The sequence below is a fragment of the Elaeis guineensis genome, chromosome 5 (genome assembly GCF_000442705.2).
Source record: "Elaeis guineensis isolate ETL-2024a chromosome 5, EG11, whole genome shotgun sequence".
Taxonomy (NCBI): Eukaryota; Viridiplantae; Streptophyta; class Magnoliopsida; order Arecales; family Arecaceae; genus Elaeis; species Elaeis guineensis.
In genome coordinates this window covers 47,845,575-47,860,848 of record NC_025997.2, presented here as the reverse complement: position 1 = coordinate 47,860,848, position 15,274 = coordinate 47,845,575, and positions in this window count along the sequence as shown.

Below are 15,274 nucleotides of genomic sequence, written 5' to 3'. Positions count from 1 at the left end.
CCCCCCAGGTCCCTCAGAGCAACATAGGTTAGTGCCAACCTTCTTCTCTCCGCCTAGGGGCTTCTCCTCCCTTCATTACTTTTGTACCTCCCTCCGAGTTGGCCTTCGGCATCTCGTTCTCCTTTCGGTTTGCCTTTTTAGGATCCTTTAGGTTCTCCCTCCGAAACTGCTCAAAATGTCTTCCAACTCTTCTGCTCCCGTCAGTTCTGAGAGTTCTTCTGCTTCGAACCCCCAGGTCCCTGTCTCTGCGGACGAACCCGCATCCGGGGCAGGGCCTCGCCCGATTTTTGCACCGGGCGCCATTCCATGTTCGTCGACTCCGGATGAACTCCTTCTGATAAGGGCTCGGTACGGGGTTCCTCCGGAGTACGACCTGGAGCTACCTGGCCCCTCTGACTGGGCCAGCGCTCCTCCTCCTGGTCGCTTTTGTTTGTATCAGGAGGCATTTCGTGCCGGACTCCGGCTTCCGCTTCCTGTCTTCGTTGCCGCCTTCTTTCTCTTCTTAGACATTTCTCTCGCCTCCGTGGCCTCGAATTCTTTTAGGTTTTTGATAGGGTTTCTCTCTCTCTGCCACATAGCCAAGGTCCAGCCATCCCTCTCCTTGTTCAGACATTTTTACACCTTCAAACACCATCCTTCAGCGAAGGACTGGTGGTACTTCTCCCCCCAGTTTGGTAAGAAGGGGTTGCTGAAGGGCGCCCCTTCTTCGATTCACAACTGGAAGGGGAAATTTCTCTTCGTCTACTGCCCGACCCTGAAACTGGGCCTGCCCCCTTGGGGGTCTCTGAGGGATTCCGTCCACCGGGCTCCCAGCCTGGGAGAGGATGACCTCCAGGCCGCCCAGAAGCTTCTAAGTTATCCCGCTCCTTCCCTTCCTAATCTTCTGAGGGAGCAGCTTCTTTTCAACATCGGCCTGAGCCCTCAGGATCCAGCAAGTATTTATCTTTCCTTTTCTTGCCTTCTTCTTCTCTTTATTTTTTCCTTCCCGCTCTTTTCTTCCTCTTTCTTTCTCTCTTCTTTTATCTTCTCTCTTCTCTTTTTTTTTTTTTTTTTTTTTTTTTTGACTCTGGACTGATCGGTGTCGCTTCTTCTTTCTTCTTTTCTTTTCCTGTTGTTTTTTTTTTTTTTTAGCAATGGACGCCGAAGCCACGCGGATGCTCGCCAAGGCCATGAGAGCTCAGAAGAGGAAGGGCGCGACGGCCTCCGGATCGACGAAGAGGGCCAGGGTGGAGGAGACGAGCTTGGCTGCGCCCGTCCAGGTGACCCTGGCCATCGACATTCCTTCGGACGTCGAGCCAGTGGCCCCCCGGGCTTCCTCAAGGAGCCCGCCGACTGGGGCCCCCATTCTGGGAGCCCGCCCCACGGAGGCGCCCGCCGCGGGGAGGAGGAGGAAATCGGTGGCTCGCAGGGCGAGCAGCCACCAAACTGCTGCAGACGAGTCCGTCTGCTCCGAGGGGGGATCAGAGAACCCCTTCAACGACAAGGACCTGATCAGGTGGCTGCTTGATGGCTGCATTCTGTCCGACATCGTGGAGAGGATCGACCGCGTCGATCCCGAGCAGCGGGCTTGGGATTCTTTGGGGTCCTTCCTTGAGGTAAGCGGATGTTTATTTGCATGGTCACTCGGCTTTTGTTGTAATTCTCTATCCGTCCTTGCAGATTGGACACCAGCTCTTTGCCTATGTCGAGGCATCGAGCCGCATGAGAAGGGACCTCCTTCAGGCGGAGGAGCGCTGCCAGGCCGAGGTTGCTCGCCTTCAAGCGAAGACGGCCGAAGTAGCCGCCCTCCAGGAGGCCCTGGAGAGAGAGAGGCAAGCCCGGGAAGAGGAGAGACAAGCCCGGGAGGAGGAGAGACGAAGCTTGGAGGAGTCGGTGAGAAAGGCGGAGGCCGAGGTCACCCATTTGGCCGAGCAAACTCCGGTTCTGGTCTCGGAGGCCTAGGCCCTTGCGGTGGAGGAGTTCAAGGCCTCCACGGAGATGAGGGAACTGAATGTCCAGTTCGGCCTGGAGGCGTTCACAAAGGGGTTCGAGCTCTGTCGAGAGAAGGTGGCCAGCAGATACCCCGACCTCGATCTCGGCTTTCTTGAGGAGTCTGAAGACGAGGCCGGCCCTTCGTCCGCCGCTACCGCAGTCGCACCCCCCGCGTCGAGCTCTCCACCTCCCGCCCCTGAGGTCTGAGACCTCCGATCTTGTGCCTTTATTTTGTCACCATATTTCCTTTCTGTTTGTCTTCAAAATTAATCAATAAAGTCGAATTTCTTGTTGTGGATGGCCTCTCCTTCCCCCTCCTCCTCCTTTCTGCCTTTCTTCTTGTAATGAGTTGGTCTTTGACGTTTGCACCTTCCGATGGCAGTGCCCTGCTGAAGCACTCCCCTTGCCCCTGGGGGTTCCGCTGAAGTCAGCTGTCCAGCGGCTGAAAAAGAAGGTCCTCCACCTGACGAAGAAGTTGAAGAAGTCGGAGGATGAGCTCCGCAAGTCGAGAAAATGCTATTCCGAAGCCGTCGCTGAGGCCACCCACTTCAGGAGTCTCCAAGTGAAGGCAATCATGGATTACAGTCGGAGGAAGGCGAACTTCACAAAGGAGCTTGAGGAATGTAAGAAGAGCACCAGCGATTGAACTTGGGCTCAAGAAGCCAGGATCAGCGCCCTTAAGGTGGAGCTATCAGCTGCGAAGAGGAAGATCGGCCAGCTGGAAGGAAACTCATCCCGGCTCCTGGCACGGGTTGATGATGAACAGAAATGGTCGCAGAAGGTCTCCGACCTCCAGAAGCAGCTTCAAGATGCTGAGATGAGCCACGACGTGCAGCAGGCCAGCTGGCGCCGGCAAGTGGAAGAGTACAAAGGGAGATTCTGGCAGGCAGCGGATGAGGTTGTTTGTCTCCAGAGGCAGCTGGTTACTAGGGCGCAGCTTACTACCGCCCAAGATGCCGAAGAGCTCCAAGCCCTGAGAGGCACTGTCGAAGGGAATTTTGTCTCCCTTGGGGAGAAGACAGCCGAGCTTCAACAAGTGAGCATCCAACTGGCACTTGAGCGGAGGGCCGTCGCGGATGCAGAGGCGGAGTCTGAAGTTCTGCGGAAGCGGCGTCGAGAAGCGGAGGCTGAAAGTCGACAACTTCGTCAGGCGCTCCAGGATACGCTGCAGAAGAAGGAAGAACTAGAAGAAGCAGTGGAGAGCCTGAGGCAGTCCTGGTTGAGGGATGGAGGTGATAACCCAAGGTCGGAGGGAGCGGGGCCTCCTTAGAGCTCTTTTGTAGTCACCCCCTTTTTGTAGCTGCTTTCTTCTTATCGTTTTGTCCCTCTTTCCCTGGCCATCCTGGCCCTGTAGTACGTATATCGAAAATGAAGAAAAAGCGTTTTGTGTTACCTTGTCCACGCGTAGCACTGATATTGTCGTCCGTTGACCCTTTCTCGTCGTTTGGCTTGTTTGGCTTAGATGTCATCGTGGGAAGGGGCTCTTCCCTTCCATCCGACCTTGTCATGTGGCCAAGTCTCGCCACCATTTTTAACCCTTGCTGGCGAAGTAGCGGATGGAGCCCGGCTTCCTTAGGAGTCCGGGCGAAGTCTTTCTTGGCGGCGGAACCCGGCTCCCGTAGGAGTCCGGGTGAAGCTTTCCTTGGCGGCGGAACCCGGCTCCCGTAGGAGTCCGGGTGAAGTCTTCCTTGGCGGCGGAACCCGGCTCCCGTAGGAGTCTGGGTGAAGTCTTCCTTGGCGGCGGAGCCCGGCTCCCATAGGAGTCCGGGTGAAGCTTTCCTTGGCGTAGGAACCCGGCTCCCGTAGGAGTCCGGGTGAAGTCTTCTTTGGCGGCGGAACCCGACTCCCGTAGGAGTCCGGGTGAAGTCTTCCTTGGCGGCGGAACCCGGCTCCCGTAGGAGTCTGGGTGAAGCTTTCCTTGGCGTAGGAACCCGGCTCCCGTAGGAGTCCTGGTGAAGTCTTCTTTGGCGGTGGAACCCGGCTCCTGTAGGAGTCCGGGTGAAGCTTTCCTTGGCGTAGGAACCCGACTCCCGTAGGAGTCCGGGTGAAGTCTTCTTTGGCGGCGGAACCCAGCTCCCGTGGGAGTCCGGGTGAAGTCTTCCTTGGCGGCGGAACCCGGCTCCCGTAGGAGTCCGGACCTTTCATTTTGCTTGAGCCGGTGCGAGGTTCTCGTTATCAGCCTGGCTTGTGGGGGCGCGTTAGGGCGCTGTAAGGCCTCTCCCCCCTCCGGTCTAAAAGAACCGGGCCTTCAACTTTGCTCATGTCAGGACGAGGTTCTCCTCCTGTTCCTGACATGGCTGTGGGGGCACATTAGGGCGTTGCAAGGCCTCTCCCCCCATCCGGTCTAAAAGAATCGGGCCTTTGACTTTGCTCAAGTTAGGGCGAGGGTTTCCTCCTGTCCCTAACAGGGCTGTGGGGGCACATTAGGGCATTGTAAGGCCTCTCCCCCCATTCGGTCTAAAAGAATCGGGCCTTTGACTTTGCTCAAGTTAGGGCGAGGTTTTCCTCCTGTCCCTAACAAGGCTGTGGGGGCACATTAGGGCGTTGTGAGGCCTCTCCCCCCATCCGGTCTAAAAGAACCGGGCCTTTGACCTTGCTCATGTCAGGACGAGGTTCTCCTTCTGTTTCTGACATGGCTGTATTTTTGGAGGGATCATATCCAGTCATAATACATCCACGCTAGGTGGGAGGAGCATGTTAGCTAAAAAGAAAAGTAGATTCAAAGCGAAATAGTAAGCGATACATTTACAGTATTCCCGCTCCTCCTTGAGGCCCTCCGGTGATGGAGTCGATGGTCCCGATGGACGGCCGATCCCCGAGCTGCTCCTCCCTTTTCTGCGGTTCAGGCGGCGGGAGGGCTCTTGGCCGGTCTCCTCTATCCTCAGGCCTGCGGCGGATGAATCTGTCGAGTCGACCTCGCCGAATGAGCTCCTCGATCTCGTCCTGGAGCTGGATGCATTCCTCCGTGTCGTGGCCATGGTCGCGGTGGTAGAGGCAGAACTTGTTGGGGTTGCGCTTCCTGGGGTGTGTGCGCATCCTCTCTGGCCTAGGGAGCTACTCCCTGACCTCCATCAGTACCTGGGCCTTCGAGGCGTTGAGGGGGGCGTAGTTGCGGAATTTTCCTGGTGGGGAACCCCGCCGAAACCTGTTGTCCGGGCTTCTCTGCCTGCGTGCCCGGGGTGGAGTGTGGGCGCGCTTATGTCCAGGAGGGGATCGGGAGCGAGGCCGGGCTTCCTTTGGCCTCTTCTCAACTGCGGGTTTACTCGAATCTCCCGCCTGACGCTCCCTTTCTGTCTCTTCGTCCTTCATCTTGAAGGCTTTTTCCACTCGGGCGTATCCTTCAGCCCGAGCCAGTAGATCAGCAAAATCTCTGAGGTATTTCTTCTCCAGGGAGTACAAAAGATCATTCTTCTGAAGGCCACCTTTCAGGGCGGCCATGGCAACTGACTGGTCCAAGTTCCGGACCTCCAATGCCGCGATGTTGAAGCGGTTGATGTAGGCCCGTATGGACTCCCCCTCCCTCTGCTTGATGTTGATGAGGGACTCCGAACCCTTCCGGGGACGTCGGCTGCTGACAAAATGGGCCACAAATTGGTGGCTCATTTGATCAAAGGAAAATATGGTACCCGACTTCAGAGCCGAGTACCAGTTCCTTGCTGCTCCCTTTAAAGTAGACGGGAAAGCCCGGCACAAGATGGCGTCAGGAGCACCGTGAAGCAGCATCATCGTTCGGAAGGCTTCCAGATGATCAACCGGGTCCGACGTCCCGTCGTAGCTTTCGAACTGGGGAAGCTTGAAGTTCGATGGGATCGGTTCCTGCATAATCATTTGGGAGAAGGGAGGGTCAGTGCAAATATCCTCACCATAAGCGGGAGGCGCGTGGCAGAGTTCTTCGATCCACCGGTTCATCTCCTGGAGCCTCCGGTCCAGAAAATCCTCTCAATTTATCCTCTCGAGGGTCCTTTGGCAGAACGGGGGCAGGGATCTTCCAGGGGTGGAGTCGTGGTCCGATTGAGGGCTCTCTACCCTCGAATTCGCCTTCCCAGGAAGGACGGGGCGGCTGGCCCAGGTGGCCCGCCCCACCGTCGGGTTCTGGCATTCCGGAGATGCCCCCTCCGGATGCACTGACGCCTGTGGTTGCTGCTGCTGCATTGCTTGTACGGCTTCGACGAGGTCTTTGACCTGCTGCGTCAGCAAGTCAAACTGCTCCGCATCGACCGCTGCCGCCGGAGGGGGAGGAGGAGGAGGCTGAGAAACGGGAGGGGAGGTCGGAGCTTGAGATCTGGCTGTGGAGGCCGTGGACCGCCGGGTGGACGCCTTGCACGGAGGCATTGAGTGTCGATCTCGCGGGGGAGGATTAGGAGTGGATGACGGAGAAACGGTCGGAGGCGGCTCCGTTGAACACCCCTTTAAGAACAAGGGTGCTGCGAAGACACAGGCCCCTTCCTCTAGCGCCAATCCTGTTGGTGCAAAAATCTGCTTGCACCGGAGAAGCTGGAGTCGGGGAAGCCGCGGTCGCCGTCGGGACCTGCAAGGGAAGTCTAAACCGGAGGTGGGGTTGCTCCGGCAAGACCCTCCGACGCTCAAGTCAGTTCTCTGCCTCAACAAGAATAGAGTGCTCGAACGGAGAATTTAGCAGAATTTTGAGATAGGAAAATGAGCTTAGAGAATAACGTATCTGGGTCCCCCTTTTATAGGCGGAGGAGACAACGGATTGATGGCGACGTTTGTAACCGTCTGGTAGTGGGCCGCCCATGGTCAGAGAAATTGATTGCGAAGGATAGTGGAGTAGACACGTGGCCATCACCGCGGCTTGCCACGCAGAATCTGTTACGTGGGGTGGAGCAGCGTCCGTTGTCGTGACTCGCCAGTGGATAGGGGAATCGCCTGGTATCCGCCACAGGAGGTGGAGCAGGTTCGTGGCCGTTATTGTGGCCTGCCAGGGGGTAGTGGAGCCGTGCGGAATCTGCCACATGAAGTGGAGCAGGGTGGCGATGGTTACTGCGGCCTGTCAAGGAATGATGGAACTGCGTGGAGTCCGCCACAGGGAGTGGAGCAGGATCATGGTTGTTATTGTGATCTGCCAGGGGGCGCGGATCTGTTGATCGAGGCTCGACAGTGGTCGGAGTTCGGCCTCTGTAGGAGTTCGAAAGGGGTCCTCCTTTCGGTTGAGGTCGTGGGTGGAGTCTGGCTCCTGTAAGAGTCAGAACCCTCTGCAATCAAAGTTAAAGATGAAGTCCGGCTCCCGTAGGAGTCCGGACGAAGCTTACCAGCAGCTGATACTGAGGTTGGAGCCCGGCTCCCGTAGGAGTCCGGGCGGAGCTGTACTGCTGTCGATGGTGGAGCCCGGCTCCCGTAGGAGTCCGGGCGGAGCTATGCTGATGTCGGCGGTGGAGCCTGGCTCCCGTAGGAGTCTGGGCGGAGCTGTGCTGATGTCGGCGATGGAGCCCGGCTCCCGTAGGAGTCCGGAGCTGTGCTGTTGTCGACGGCGGAGCCCGGCTCCAGTAGGAGTCCGGGCGGAGCTGTGCTGATGTCGGCGGTGGAGCCCGACTCCCGTAGGAGTCCGGGCGGAGCTGTCCTGCTGATGTCGGCGGTGGAGCCCGGCTCCCGTAGGAGTCCGGGCGGAGCTGTGCTTATGTCAGCGGTGGAGCCCGGCTCCCGTAGGAGTCCGGGCGGTGCTGTCCTGCTGTTGATGGCGGAGCCCGGCTCCCGTAGGAGTCCGGGCGGAGCTATGCTGATGTCGGCGTTGGAGCCCGGCTCCCGTAGGAGTCCGGGCGGAGCTGTGCTGATGTCGGCGGTGGAGCCCGGCTCCCGTAGGAGTCCGGGCGGAGCTGTGCTGATGTCGACGGTGGAGCCCGGCTCCCATAGGAGTTCGGGCGGTGCTGTCCTGCTGTTGATGGTGGAGCCCGGCTCCCGTAGGAGTCCGGGCGGAGCTATGCTGCTCGAAGTCGATTCCGTCGAGGATCTCGGCTGTGGATATTTTATACCCAACAAGATCTAAAATAATTTTATATCTAAATTTTATCTTATTGTAATAAATTATAAATCACTTTAGATCAAATTTAAATATATTTATGATTAAAATAATTTATAAAAATCTATTTATTTTTCTTCTTCATGAAATCAGATTACAATGATACCCCTACACGTCATAACATAATCCATCGAATGAACAAAAGAAAGATTAATCTCTTCAATCTTCTATGATTGGATGATCTGGTGATCTCATCAATCTAAGTACTAGGCTACTAAGATTTGAAATCTAATTCATATGTAATCATATCAACATGCAATTATTGATACAACTATTTTATGTCATGAACATGTCCTTGATCTTATCAATTATGTTCTTTATCTAATCCAATTAGATTCGATGCATCATATACATCATACCAGATCTGAAACACATCTTATACTGATTATAAAATATTAATTTTAGATTTAATATCATATAAAAAATTAATTAGATGCAAACATGAATGCATAAGAAATAAATTTTTGATAAAATCTATTTTCGCATAGTGCTGAATTCTGATAGGATTCAGATCTAAATATCCATCAAAATAGATTTAATTTAGATCTAAAATAAATCTCACTTTATAATAAAAATAATAATATTAAAATTTTATTAAAATAAATTTAAAATAAAATTTAATTCATATTGTTATTCCATAAAAAATTCAGCAACAGCAAAATTCTGTTATAACAAACTTATAACAACCTTAATCAACAATTAATTAGATTCATCTAATCCAATCAAAATTAGATTAAAAATTTTATATAAATAAATATAAATTATATTTAATATTTAATATAAAATTTTAATTACATATAATATATAAATAATCTAAAAAAATTTAGATATGCATGCATGTATTGCAGCTCTACTCTGATACCAATTGAAGGGAAGAAAAACTATTTCTCTTCGGATAGCCCAAGTTGCATCAAAATTTTTTTTATTAATCTATATGAATAAGGATCAAATTTTTATCTGATTAGTAGTAGAATAAAAGATCAAATTCTCAAAAATCTAGAATCAAACTTTTATGGAGGACTAGAAGTGCAGACCCTCTATTTTGCATACACGCCAGACATTGCAGAAAAGTAAGATGAACTTCGATCAAATCACCTTTGTAACCCAATCAAACAAGGGAGAAGAGGTGCTAGTGTGACACCTCACACCAGCAAGGAGAATGCCCATAAGATGGCCAACGACCCTGTCATGAGTATATTAGTGACCTTGGCATAATATCTGTGAGCAAAATTTTAAAACATGACACGAATACATCACAAGAATGATTTATTATTCATGATTATGAAATATATATGATTTATATATGCATGATGGATTTATAACTTATTTTATTATATGCTCTATAAAATATTTATTTTTATAATATCTGTTACTTTTTAAATATTATATTTGTGGGAAAAATTCAGTGCAGGGATAAAATGATAATTTTAAAATTTTTTTAAAATCACTATTTTATAGTAAAAATTATTAATTAATCTAATTAATTAATAAAAATTTACCCTATACTAAGATCTAAATATGATATATAGCATGCATGCATTTAAATTTGAAATTCAAATTTGAACAGTAAACACTTTACTGTAATGTGTTCAGAACATAATACCTTTGTGCGGGTAGTAGATCGCAGCAATCTGATCACTGTCGAGAGAGTTTGATTATCGTAATGTAGCTACATAGCATATTTGGCCTCTGCGGATCGTCCACACGAAGCTCCCGGTCTGATCGACTCCTCACGAGTGCTAGCTCGTTGTAGAGCCCTTTCGACGGCCGATGTTGATCGAACTCCTTCGATCGATGTCTGTTGATTCTTTGGATGCTCCAGATTATCAGCAGATGTGTTTGAGAGGATGTTGAAGATCTCTCTAAAATTTAGTGGGCTCACGACACTTGTAGCTCACCTTCTCACTTCCTGAACTCCAGGCTGAAACCCTGAAGAACTCATTGAAACCCTGCGCACACTTTTTCTTTCTTTTCTTTCTTTTTCTCTCAGAAGGATATAGACCTTCACCTTGCACACAAGGATTCCTCATGCCTAGATTTTCTCTTCAAAATTTTTCTTGCACATGCCTCACTCTTCTCCTCTTTTTAAAACAATGTCAAACGTCTTATCCATGTGAGAGGATAAAGATGAGTAATTGTACATTTGAATTCAAATCAAATTTTGAGTTCAAATGGAAACCAATTTATCGCTATCCACTAAGGGCGTGAGAAGAGGAGGGCATGGCTTAATTTGTGCATGTGTGATTTCATGAGAAACATTTTCTCGTGTAATAAATGGGGCGCTAAAAGAGGATAAGGTCAAGGCGCTAAGATTGGTTGCTCATTCAAATTCAAACTTTATTTTGAATTTGAATGGCCAACCAATCATCCTTATCCACTCATTTGGTGCATTAAAGTAGGACATGAGGAGGGCTTTGCGTGAGAAAAAATTTATGAGAACTTCCTTCTCGTAAATTCAAATGGGCGCAGTGGAAGTGAGGTGGCACAGGGAGAATGGGTCAAGGTGATTTCATTATTTAAACCAACCTAATTGAACCAAATAAGTTAGGCCCAATTAGACTAATTTAAACCCAACTTAATTAAGCTTAATTAGGCTCAATAAAATCTTAATCAAATCAAGAATTGATTAAGCCCAACCTCTGATCAAATCAGGGATCAAACCATCTCGACGATTAGGTCAACTCTTAACCTAATCGGGTCAAACCCAACTGAATCCAATTCAATTGGACTTGATCCAAAAATAATTACTCAATCAAATTGAGTTAATTAGTGATTGTTGCCCAGCTATGCAACCCAAGAGGGGGGGGTGAATTGGGTTTCCAAAAATTTTAGGCTTAATTAATTACTTATGATGAATGAGAACAAAGACTTTAATTCAAGATTAATTACCTAAAGCAAGAATGCAAGGATATAATAAAGAAATAAAGAGAAACAAGAAAGCACACCACAAACACAAGGATTTATAGTGGTTTGGTGCCAACCTTGCACCTACATCCACTCCCCAAGCTCCTACTTGAGAATTTCAATCCACTATACTTGTATTCAACCTGAATACAAAACGTCGGAAACTCCGACACTAGCTATCCCAAGCTAGTCTATTTGTTTTCCGGGTACAAGCCAACCCAAAACACTCTGATTTCAGGTTTGGATCAACCTTTCCTTGTTTTGGAAACCCTCCAAAAATAGAAACAAATACTCACAAAGAGTAAGATAGTTTAGAGCATAAATAAATACAAGAATAGCTCCTCAATTGAGCGAATATAACAATAAAAAAATACTTTACTCAAATGAAGAATCCCCTTTTAGATTTTCTCAAGGTAGATGTAGAGTTGAATGAACGCTTGAGGAGAAGATGATCTTTGATTGAAGACTTCTTGAAGGCTTTGAAAGAACTCTTGATCAAGGTTGAAAAAATAGGCTTGAAAAATCCTCTCTTTGAATACTCTTGAATGCCTTTTTTATCGCTCTTGCTTTTCTCTTTCACAACCTCTCGTGTAGATTTTGGATCCTCTTTTCTTTTCCTCTCAAGTATCTCATTGAACCCAGGCTCTCTCGTGTAGATTTTTGGATCCTCTGTATTATCTCATCGATCTCTCTGTATTTTCACCTTTTGAGACCTTTTATAGCATTAAGAAACAAGGGAAAATATTTTAGGCAGATAAAGAGCCGTTAGAGCAATTTTAGGAAGCATAAAAGGCAATTAAAATGGGCAAAAAAATAGCCGTTGCTGACATTTTCCGTCGCAGGGGTCGACTCATGAGTCGACTCATGCTTCAGGGGTCGACTCATGAGTCGACCTCTGTTGCAAAGACCAGAGATTCAGTTTCTGGATTTTCTTGGCTCAAAATAGCAGAAGTCGACTCATGAGTCGACTCATGCCTTGTGGGTCGACTCATGAGTCGACTCACAGGTCGTGCTAAGCCAGAAAACTAGCGTACCAAGGGGAATTTTTGCGTGCCAATCAGCTCATAGTGCCATGAGTTGACTCATGAGTCGACTCATGCACTTCAAACCTTCATAACTTCAAAAATATAAGTCCAAAAATAATAAAATTTTTACCAATAGATTACAAATCATTTGTTCTACCAAATGATACTATCAAATCAGGATTTTAGTGAAATTATAATTTTGCCCCTGAAGAGCATAAGGACTTTTTCAATTTAAAATTATTTGTATCCCTTCAATCTGCTTTGTAATCATCAAAATCAATCTAGGAGCAACAATCTCCCCCTTTTTGATGATGACAAAATATTTGAACAAAAGCATTTATGTGAATCAATAATTTCAAAAGAATGCATTATAGATTTATATGCTTGAAAAGAGTAAGATTCTTTTGGCATGTAATATAAATGGTCATATACAAAAATAGTTTGTCTATTTTCTTAAAGATTTAAAGATATGCTCATTGGAATATGTGATTTTGGTGTTAGAGCAGAAAACTTATTTTTGTTATCAGAGTAAGCTGTATTTTGAAAATTTGCTCATTCTCATTTGATTTTAGTTTTAGCATCAGAGCAAAAAAAAATTAATTATGTGCTTTAATTGCTTTTGATACAAAAAATAATTATGTGTGCCAAAGCATGTTTAAGAGTTGATTTTGAAAGTGTATTAGCTCATTTTGAGTTTAAGATATATCAGAGCAAGAGAAAAATAAATTTTGCAATGTATCGGAGCAAGAAAAATAATTTTACAATGTATCAGAGAAAATTTTACAATGTATCAGAGAAAATTTTACAATGTATCAGAGAAAATTTTACAATATATCAGAATAAATTTTATAATGTATCAGAACAAATTTTATAATGTATCAGAGCAAGTTAAAAAAATTTTAAGATGTATCAGAGTAAGTTAAATTTCTTAAGATGTATCAAGGTAAATAAAATTTCAAAAGATGTATCAAAGCAAGTTGAAATTTTTAAAGTATATCAGAGAATATTTAAATTTTTAAAGTAAATCAGAGCATATGTAAAGAAGTAATTTAAAAGTTACATAATTGCATTATACTTAGCATTATACTTTTGATATTATTCTTTAAATTCTTCAATTCATTCATTAATTTCTCATAATTTGTAGTTTTGCTTTTGATGGATTGCTTTTTTTTTAATTGCTCATAATTTAATTGCTTTTTGTTTAATTTCTGTCTAATACCAAATTTCTCATAATTTAGGATTTTGCTTTTGAATAATTTAGGGTTTGCTTTTGATGTGTTGCTTTTTATTTAATTTCTTCCCCTTTTTGACATCATCAAACATGGTTAACATCTCCTTTTTCTGAAACATTCTTTAATTTCTCCCCCTTTAGAGTTAATCACAGATGTTTGCTCCCCCTTAATACAGCAATTATTAACAGCAAACAACAACAAAGAGAAGACAATATTTCAACAAGGAGAATATATATAACCAAAATATGATCAACATCATTACAAAAGGTAGAAAATAAGTAAAAGATGATTCCAATAAAATCATAATTGTTTCAATACATAGTTCTTAATATAAAAATTAATCAGTTAATTGTCAATACATGGCCCCCAAAAATACAGATCCTAGAACAAAATACTAACACCTAGGATCTAATAATCATCAAGACAAGTCATGGATCGGAGTCATCAGATATGGTATGAGAAGCTGATGGATCTGAAGTGCGTCCTCTCCCCCATCTGCCTCTGGCACGAGCAGGAGAGCGAGATGAACTTGGTGGCTGAGTATGCTGAGAGGCTAAGGACTGAACAGAAAGGGTGAGTCTGATAGAATCAAGTACGTTCAGTGCTCTGGAAACAGATTGAAGTAGAGCAGTGAACTGAGTGGTTGCATGCTCACTCGATCCTCGGATCTCTCTCCTCAGTAACTCATATCCACCCTCTAGTGCTCCTCTGAGCCTGCCAGCCTCTGCAGTGAGGTCTGTGACCTCAATAGTTGACTCCTGTGGCTTGGGATGGGCCAAAGCAAGGACTTGCCCCTACAAGTCAAGAACTCTGCCAGTCAGTCTCCAGACTGTGTCCTCAAGCTGCTGGATCCGGATGGACTGATCTGATATCATCTGAAACAAGGTGGAGATGTGGGGAGTAATGGTCTGATTAGAAGAGGTGGCTCCTGGTGCAAAAGAAGTACTACTCCACTGACTAGACAGCAAAGAAGCCACACGCTGTGATATATGCTCGATCTGATCGTCAGCCAGTCTGAACTCTGAATGAGGTGCTCTGCTCTCTGGTTGATACACTGGTGTGGGCATCCTAGTAAACTCTGAAGGGCCAGCCTCTGTATCAGGAATGAACTGGATATTTGGTGATGCTGCCCTGAAGTCATGGACAGGAGATGATGGACCTTCTTCTTCAGCTCTGTCCTCAGCTCTCTCCTCAGATCCCTTGATCCAACCACCATCAGTCTTAGTAAATCCCATTCGGTGCAGGGTGTGTTGGTTGAAAGTGTCCACATGAGAGAGTTTAGTAGAAGCCTCCCCCTCACAGCTAACTCCAAACCTCCTAAATACTCTAGTAAGGGCCATACCATAAGGCAAGTGTGCCTTGGATCTGTTCAAAGTCTCTCTCATGGCCTCTATCATAAGTGCAGGGAGGTTCAGGGGGGTCTGAGTGATGACATGAAACATGATACATACATCTCTGCTGGAAAGTAAATCATGTCTACCACTCCTAGGAAAGAAGAGCTTTGTTACCATCTGATGTAGGATCCTCATCTCAATGGACAAAATCTTTGCTTCCAATTTGTTTAAACTTCCTGAATAAGTTCCTCCTAGAATAATTCTGATCCCCTCTTCTTTTACTGGGAGTTCCATGTAAGAGTAACCCTCACTAGGCAACTGAAGAATTTCTCCCAATATGCTAGAATCTAAGCAAATATCAATTCCCTTGACTGTTGAAGTCACTGACCCATTTCCATAATGTAGGTTCTGGTAGAATTCTCTAACTAGGTCAACATAGGTGACTTCCTTAAGGGAGCAGTAGAAATCCCATCCTTGGTTTTTAATCTTACTTGCAAATGTAAAACCCTCTTTCTCAAAGAACCGAAAATCTATATTCTTCCCAGTTTCAACTTTTCTATCTGAAAGAGGATTCACACTGGGGCTTAGGAAGGATTGAGGGGGACCTTGAGCAGATACTGAAACTGGAGTGGGAGCAGGGGAAGACTGAGCATGCCTTTTCTTTCGGACAATTTCTTCAGGCTCACGAATTGACTTTCTTCTTTGGGGAAGCTTCATCTTTGGAGCCATATTCACTATAGTAGTAGGCAAGGAGACTTGAAAGAATACGTGAAT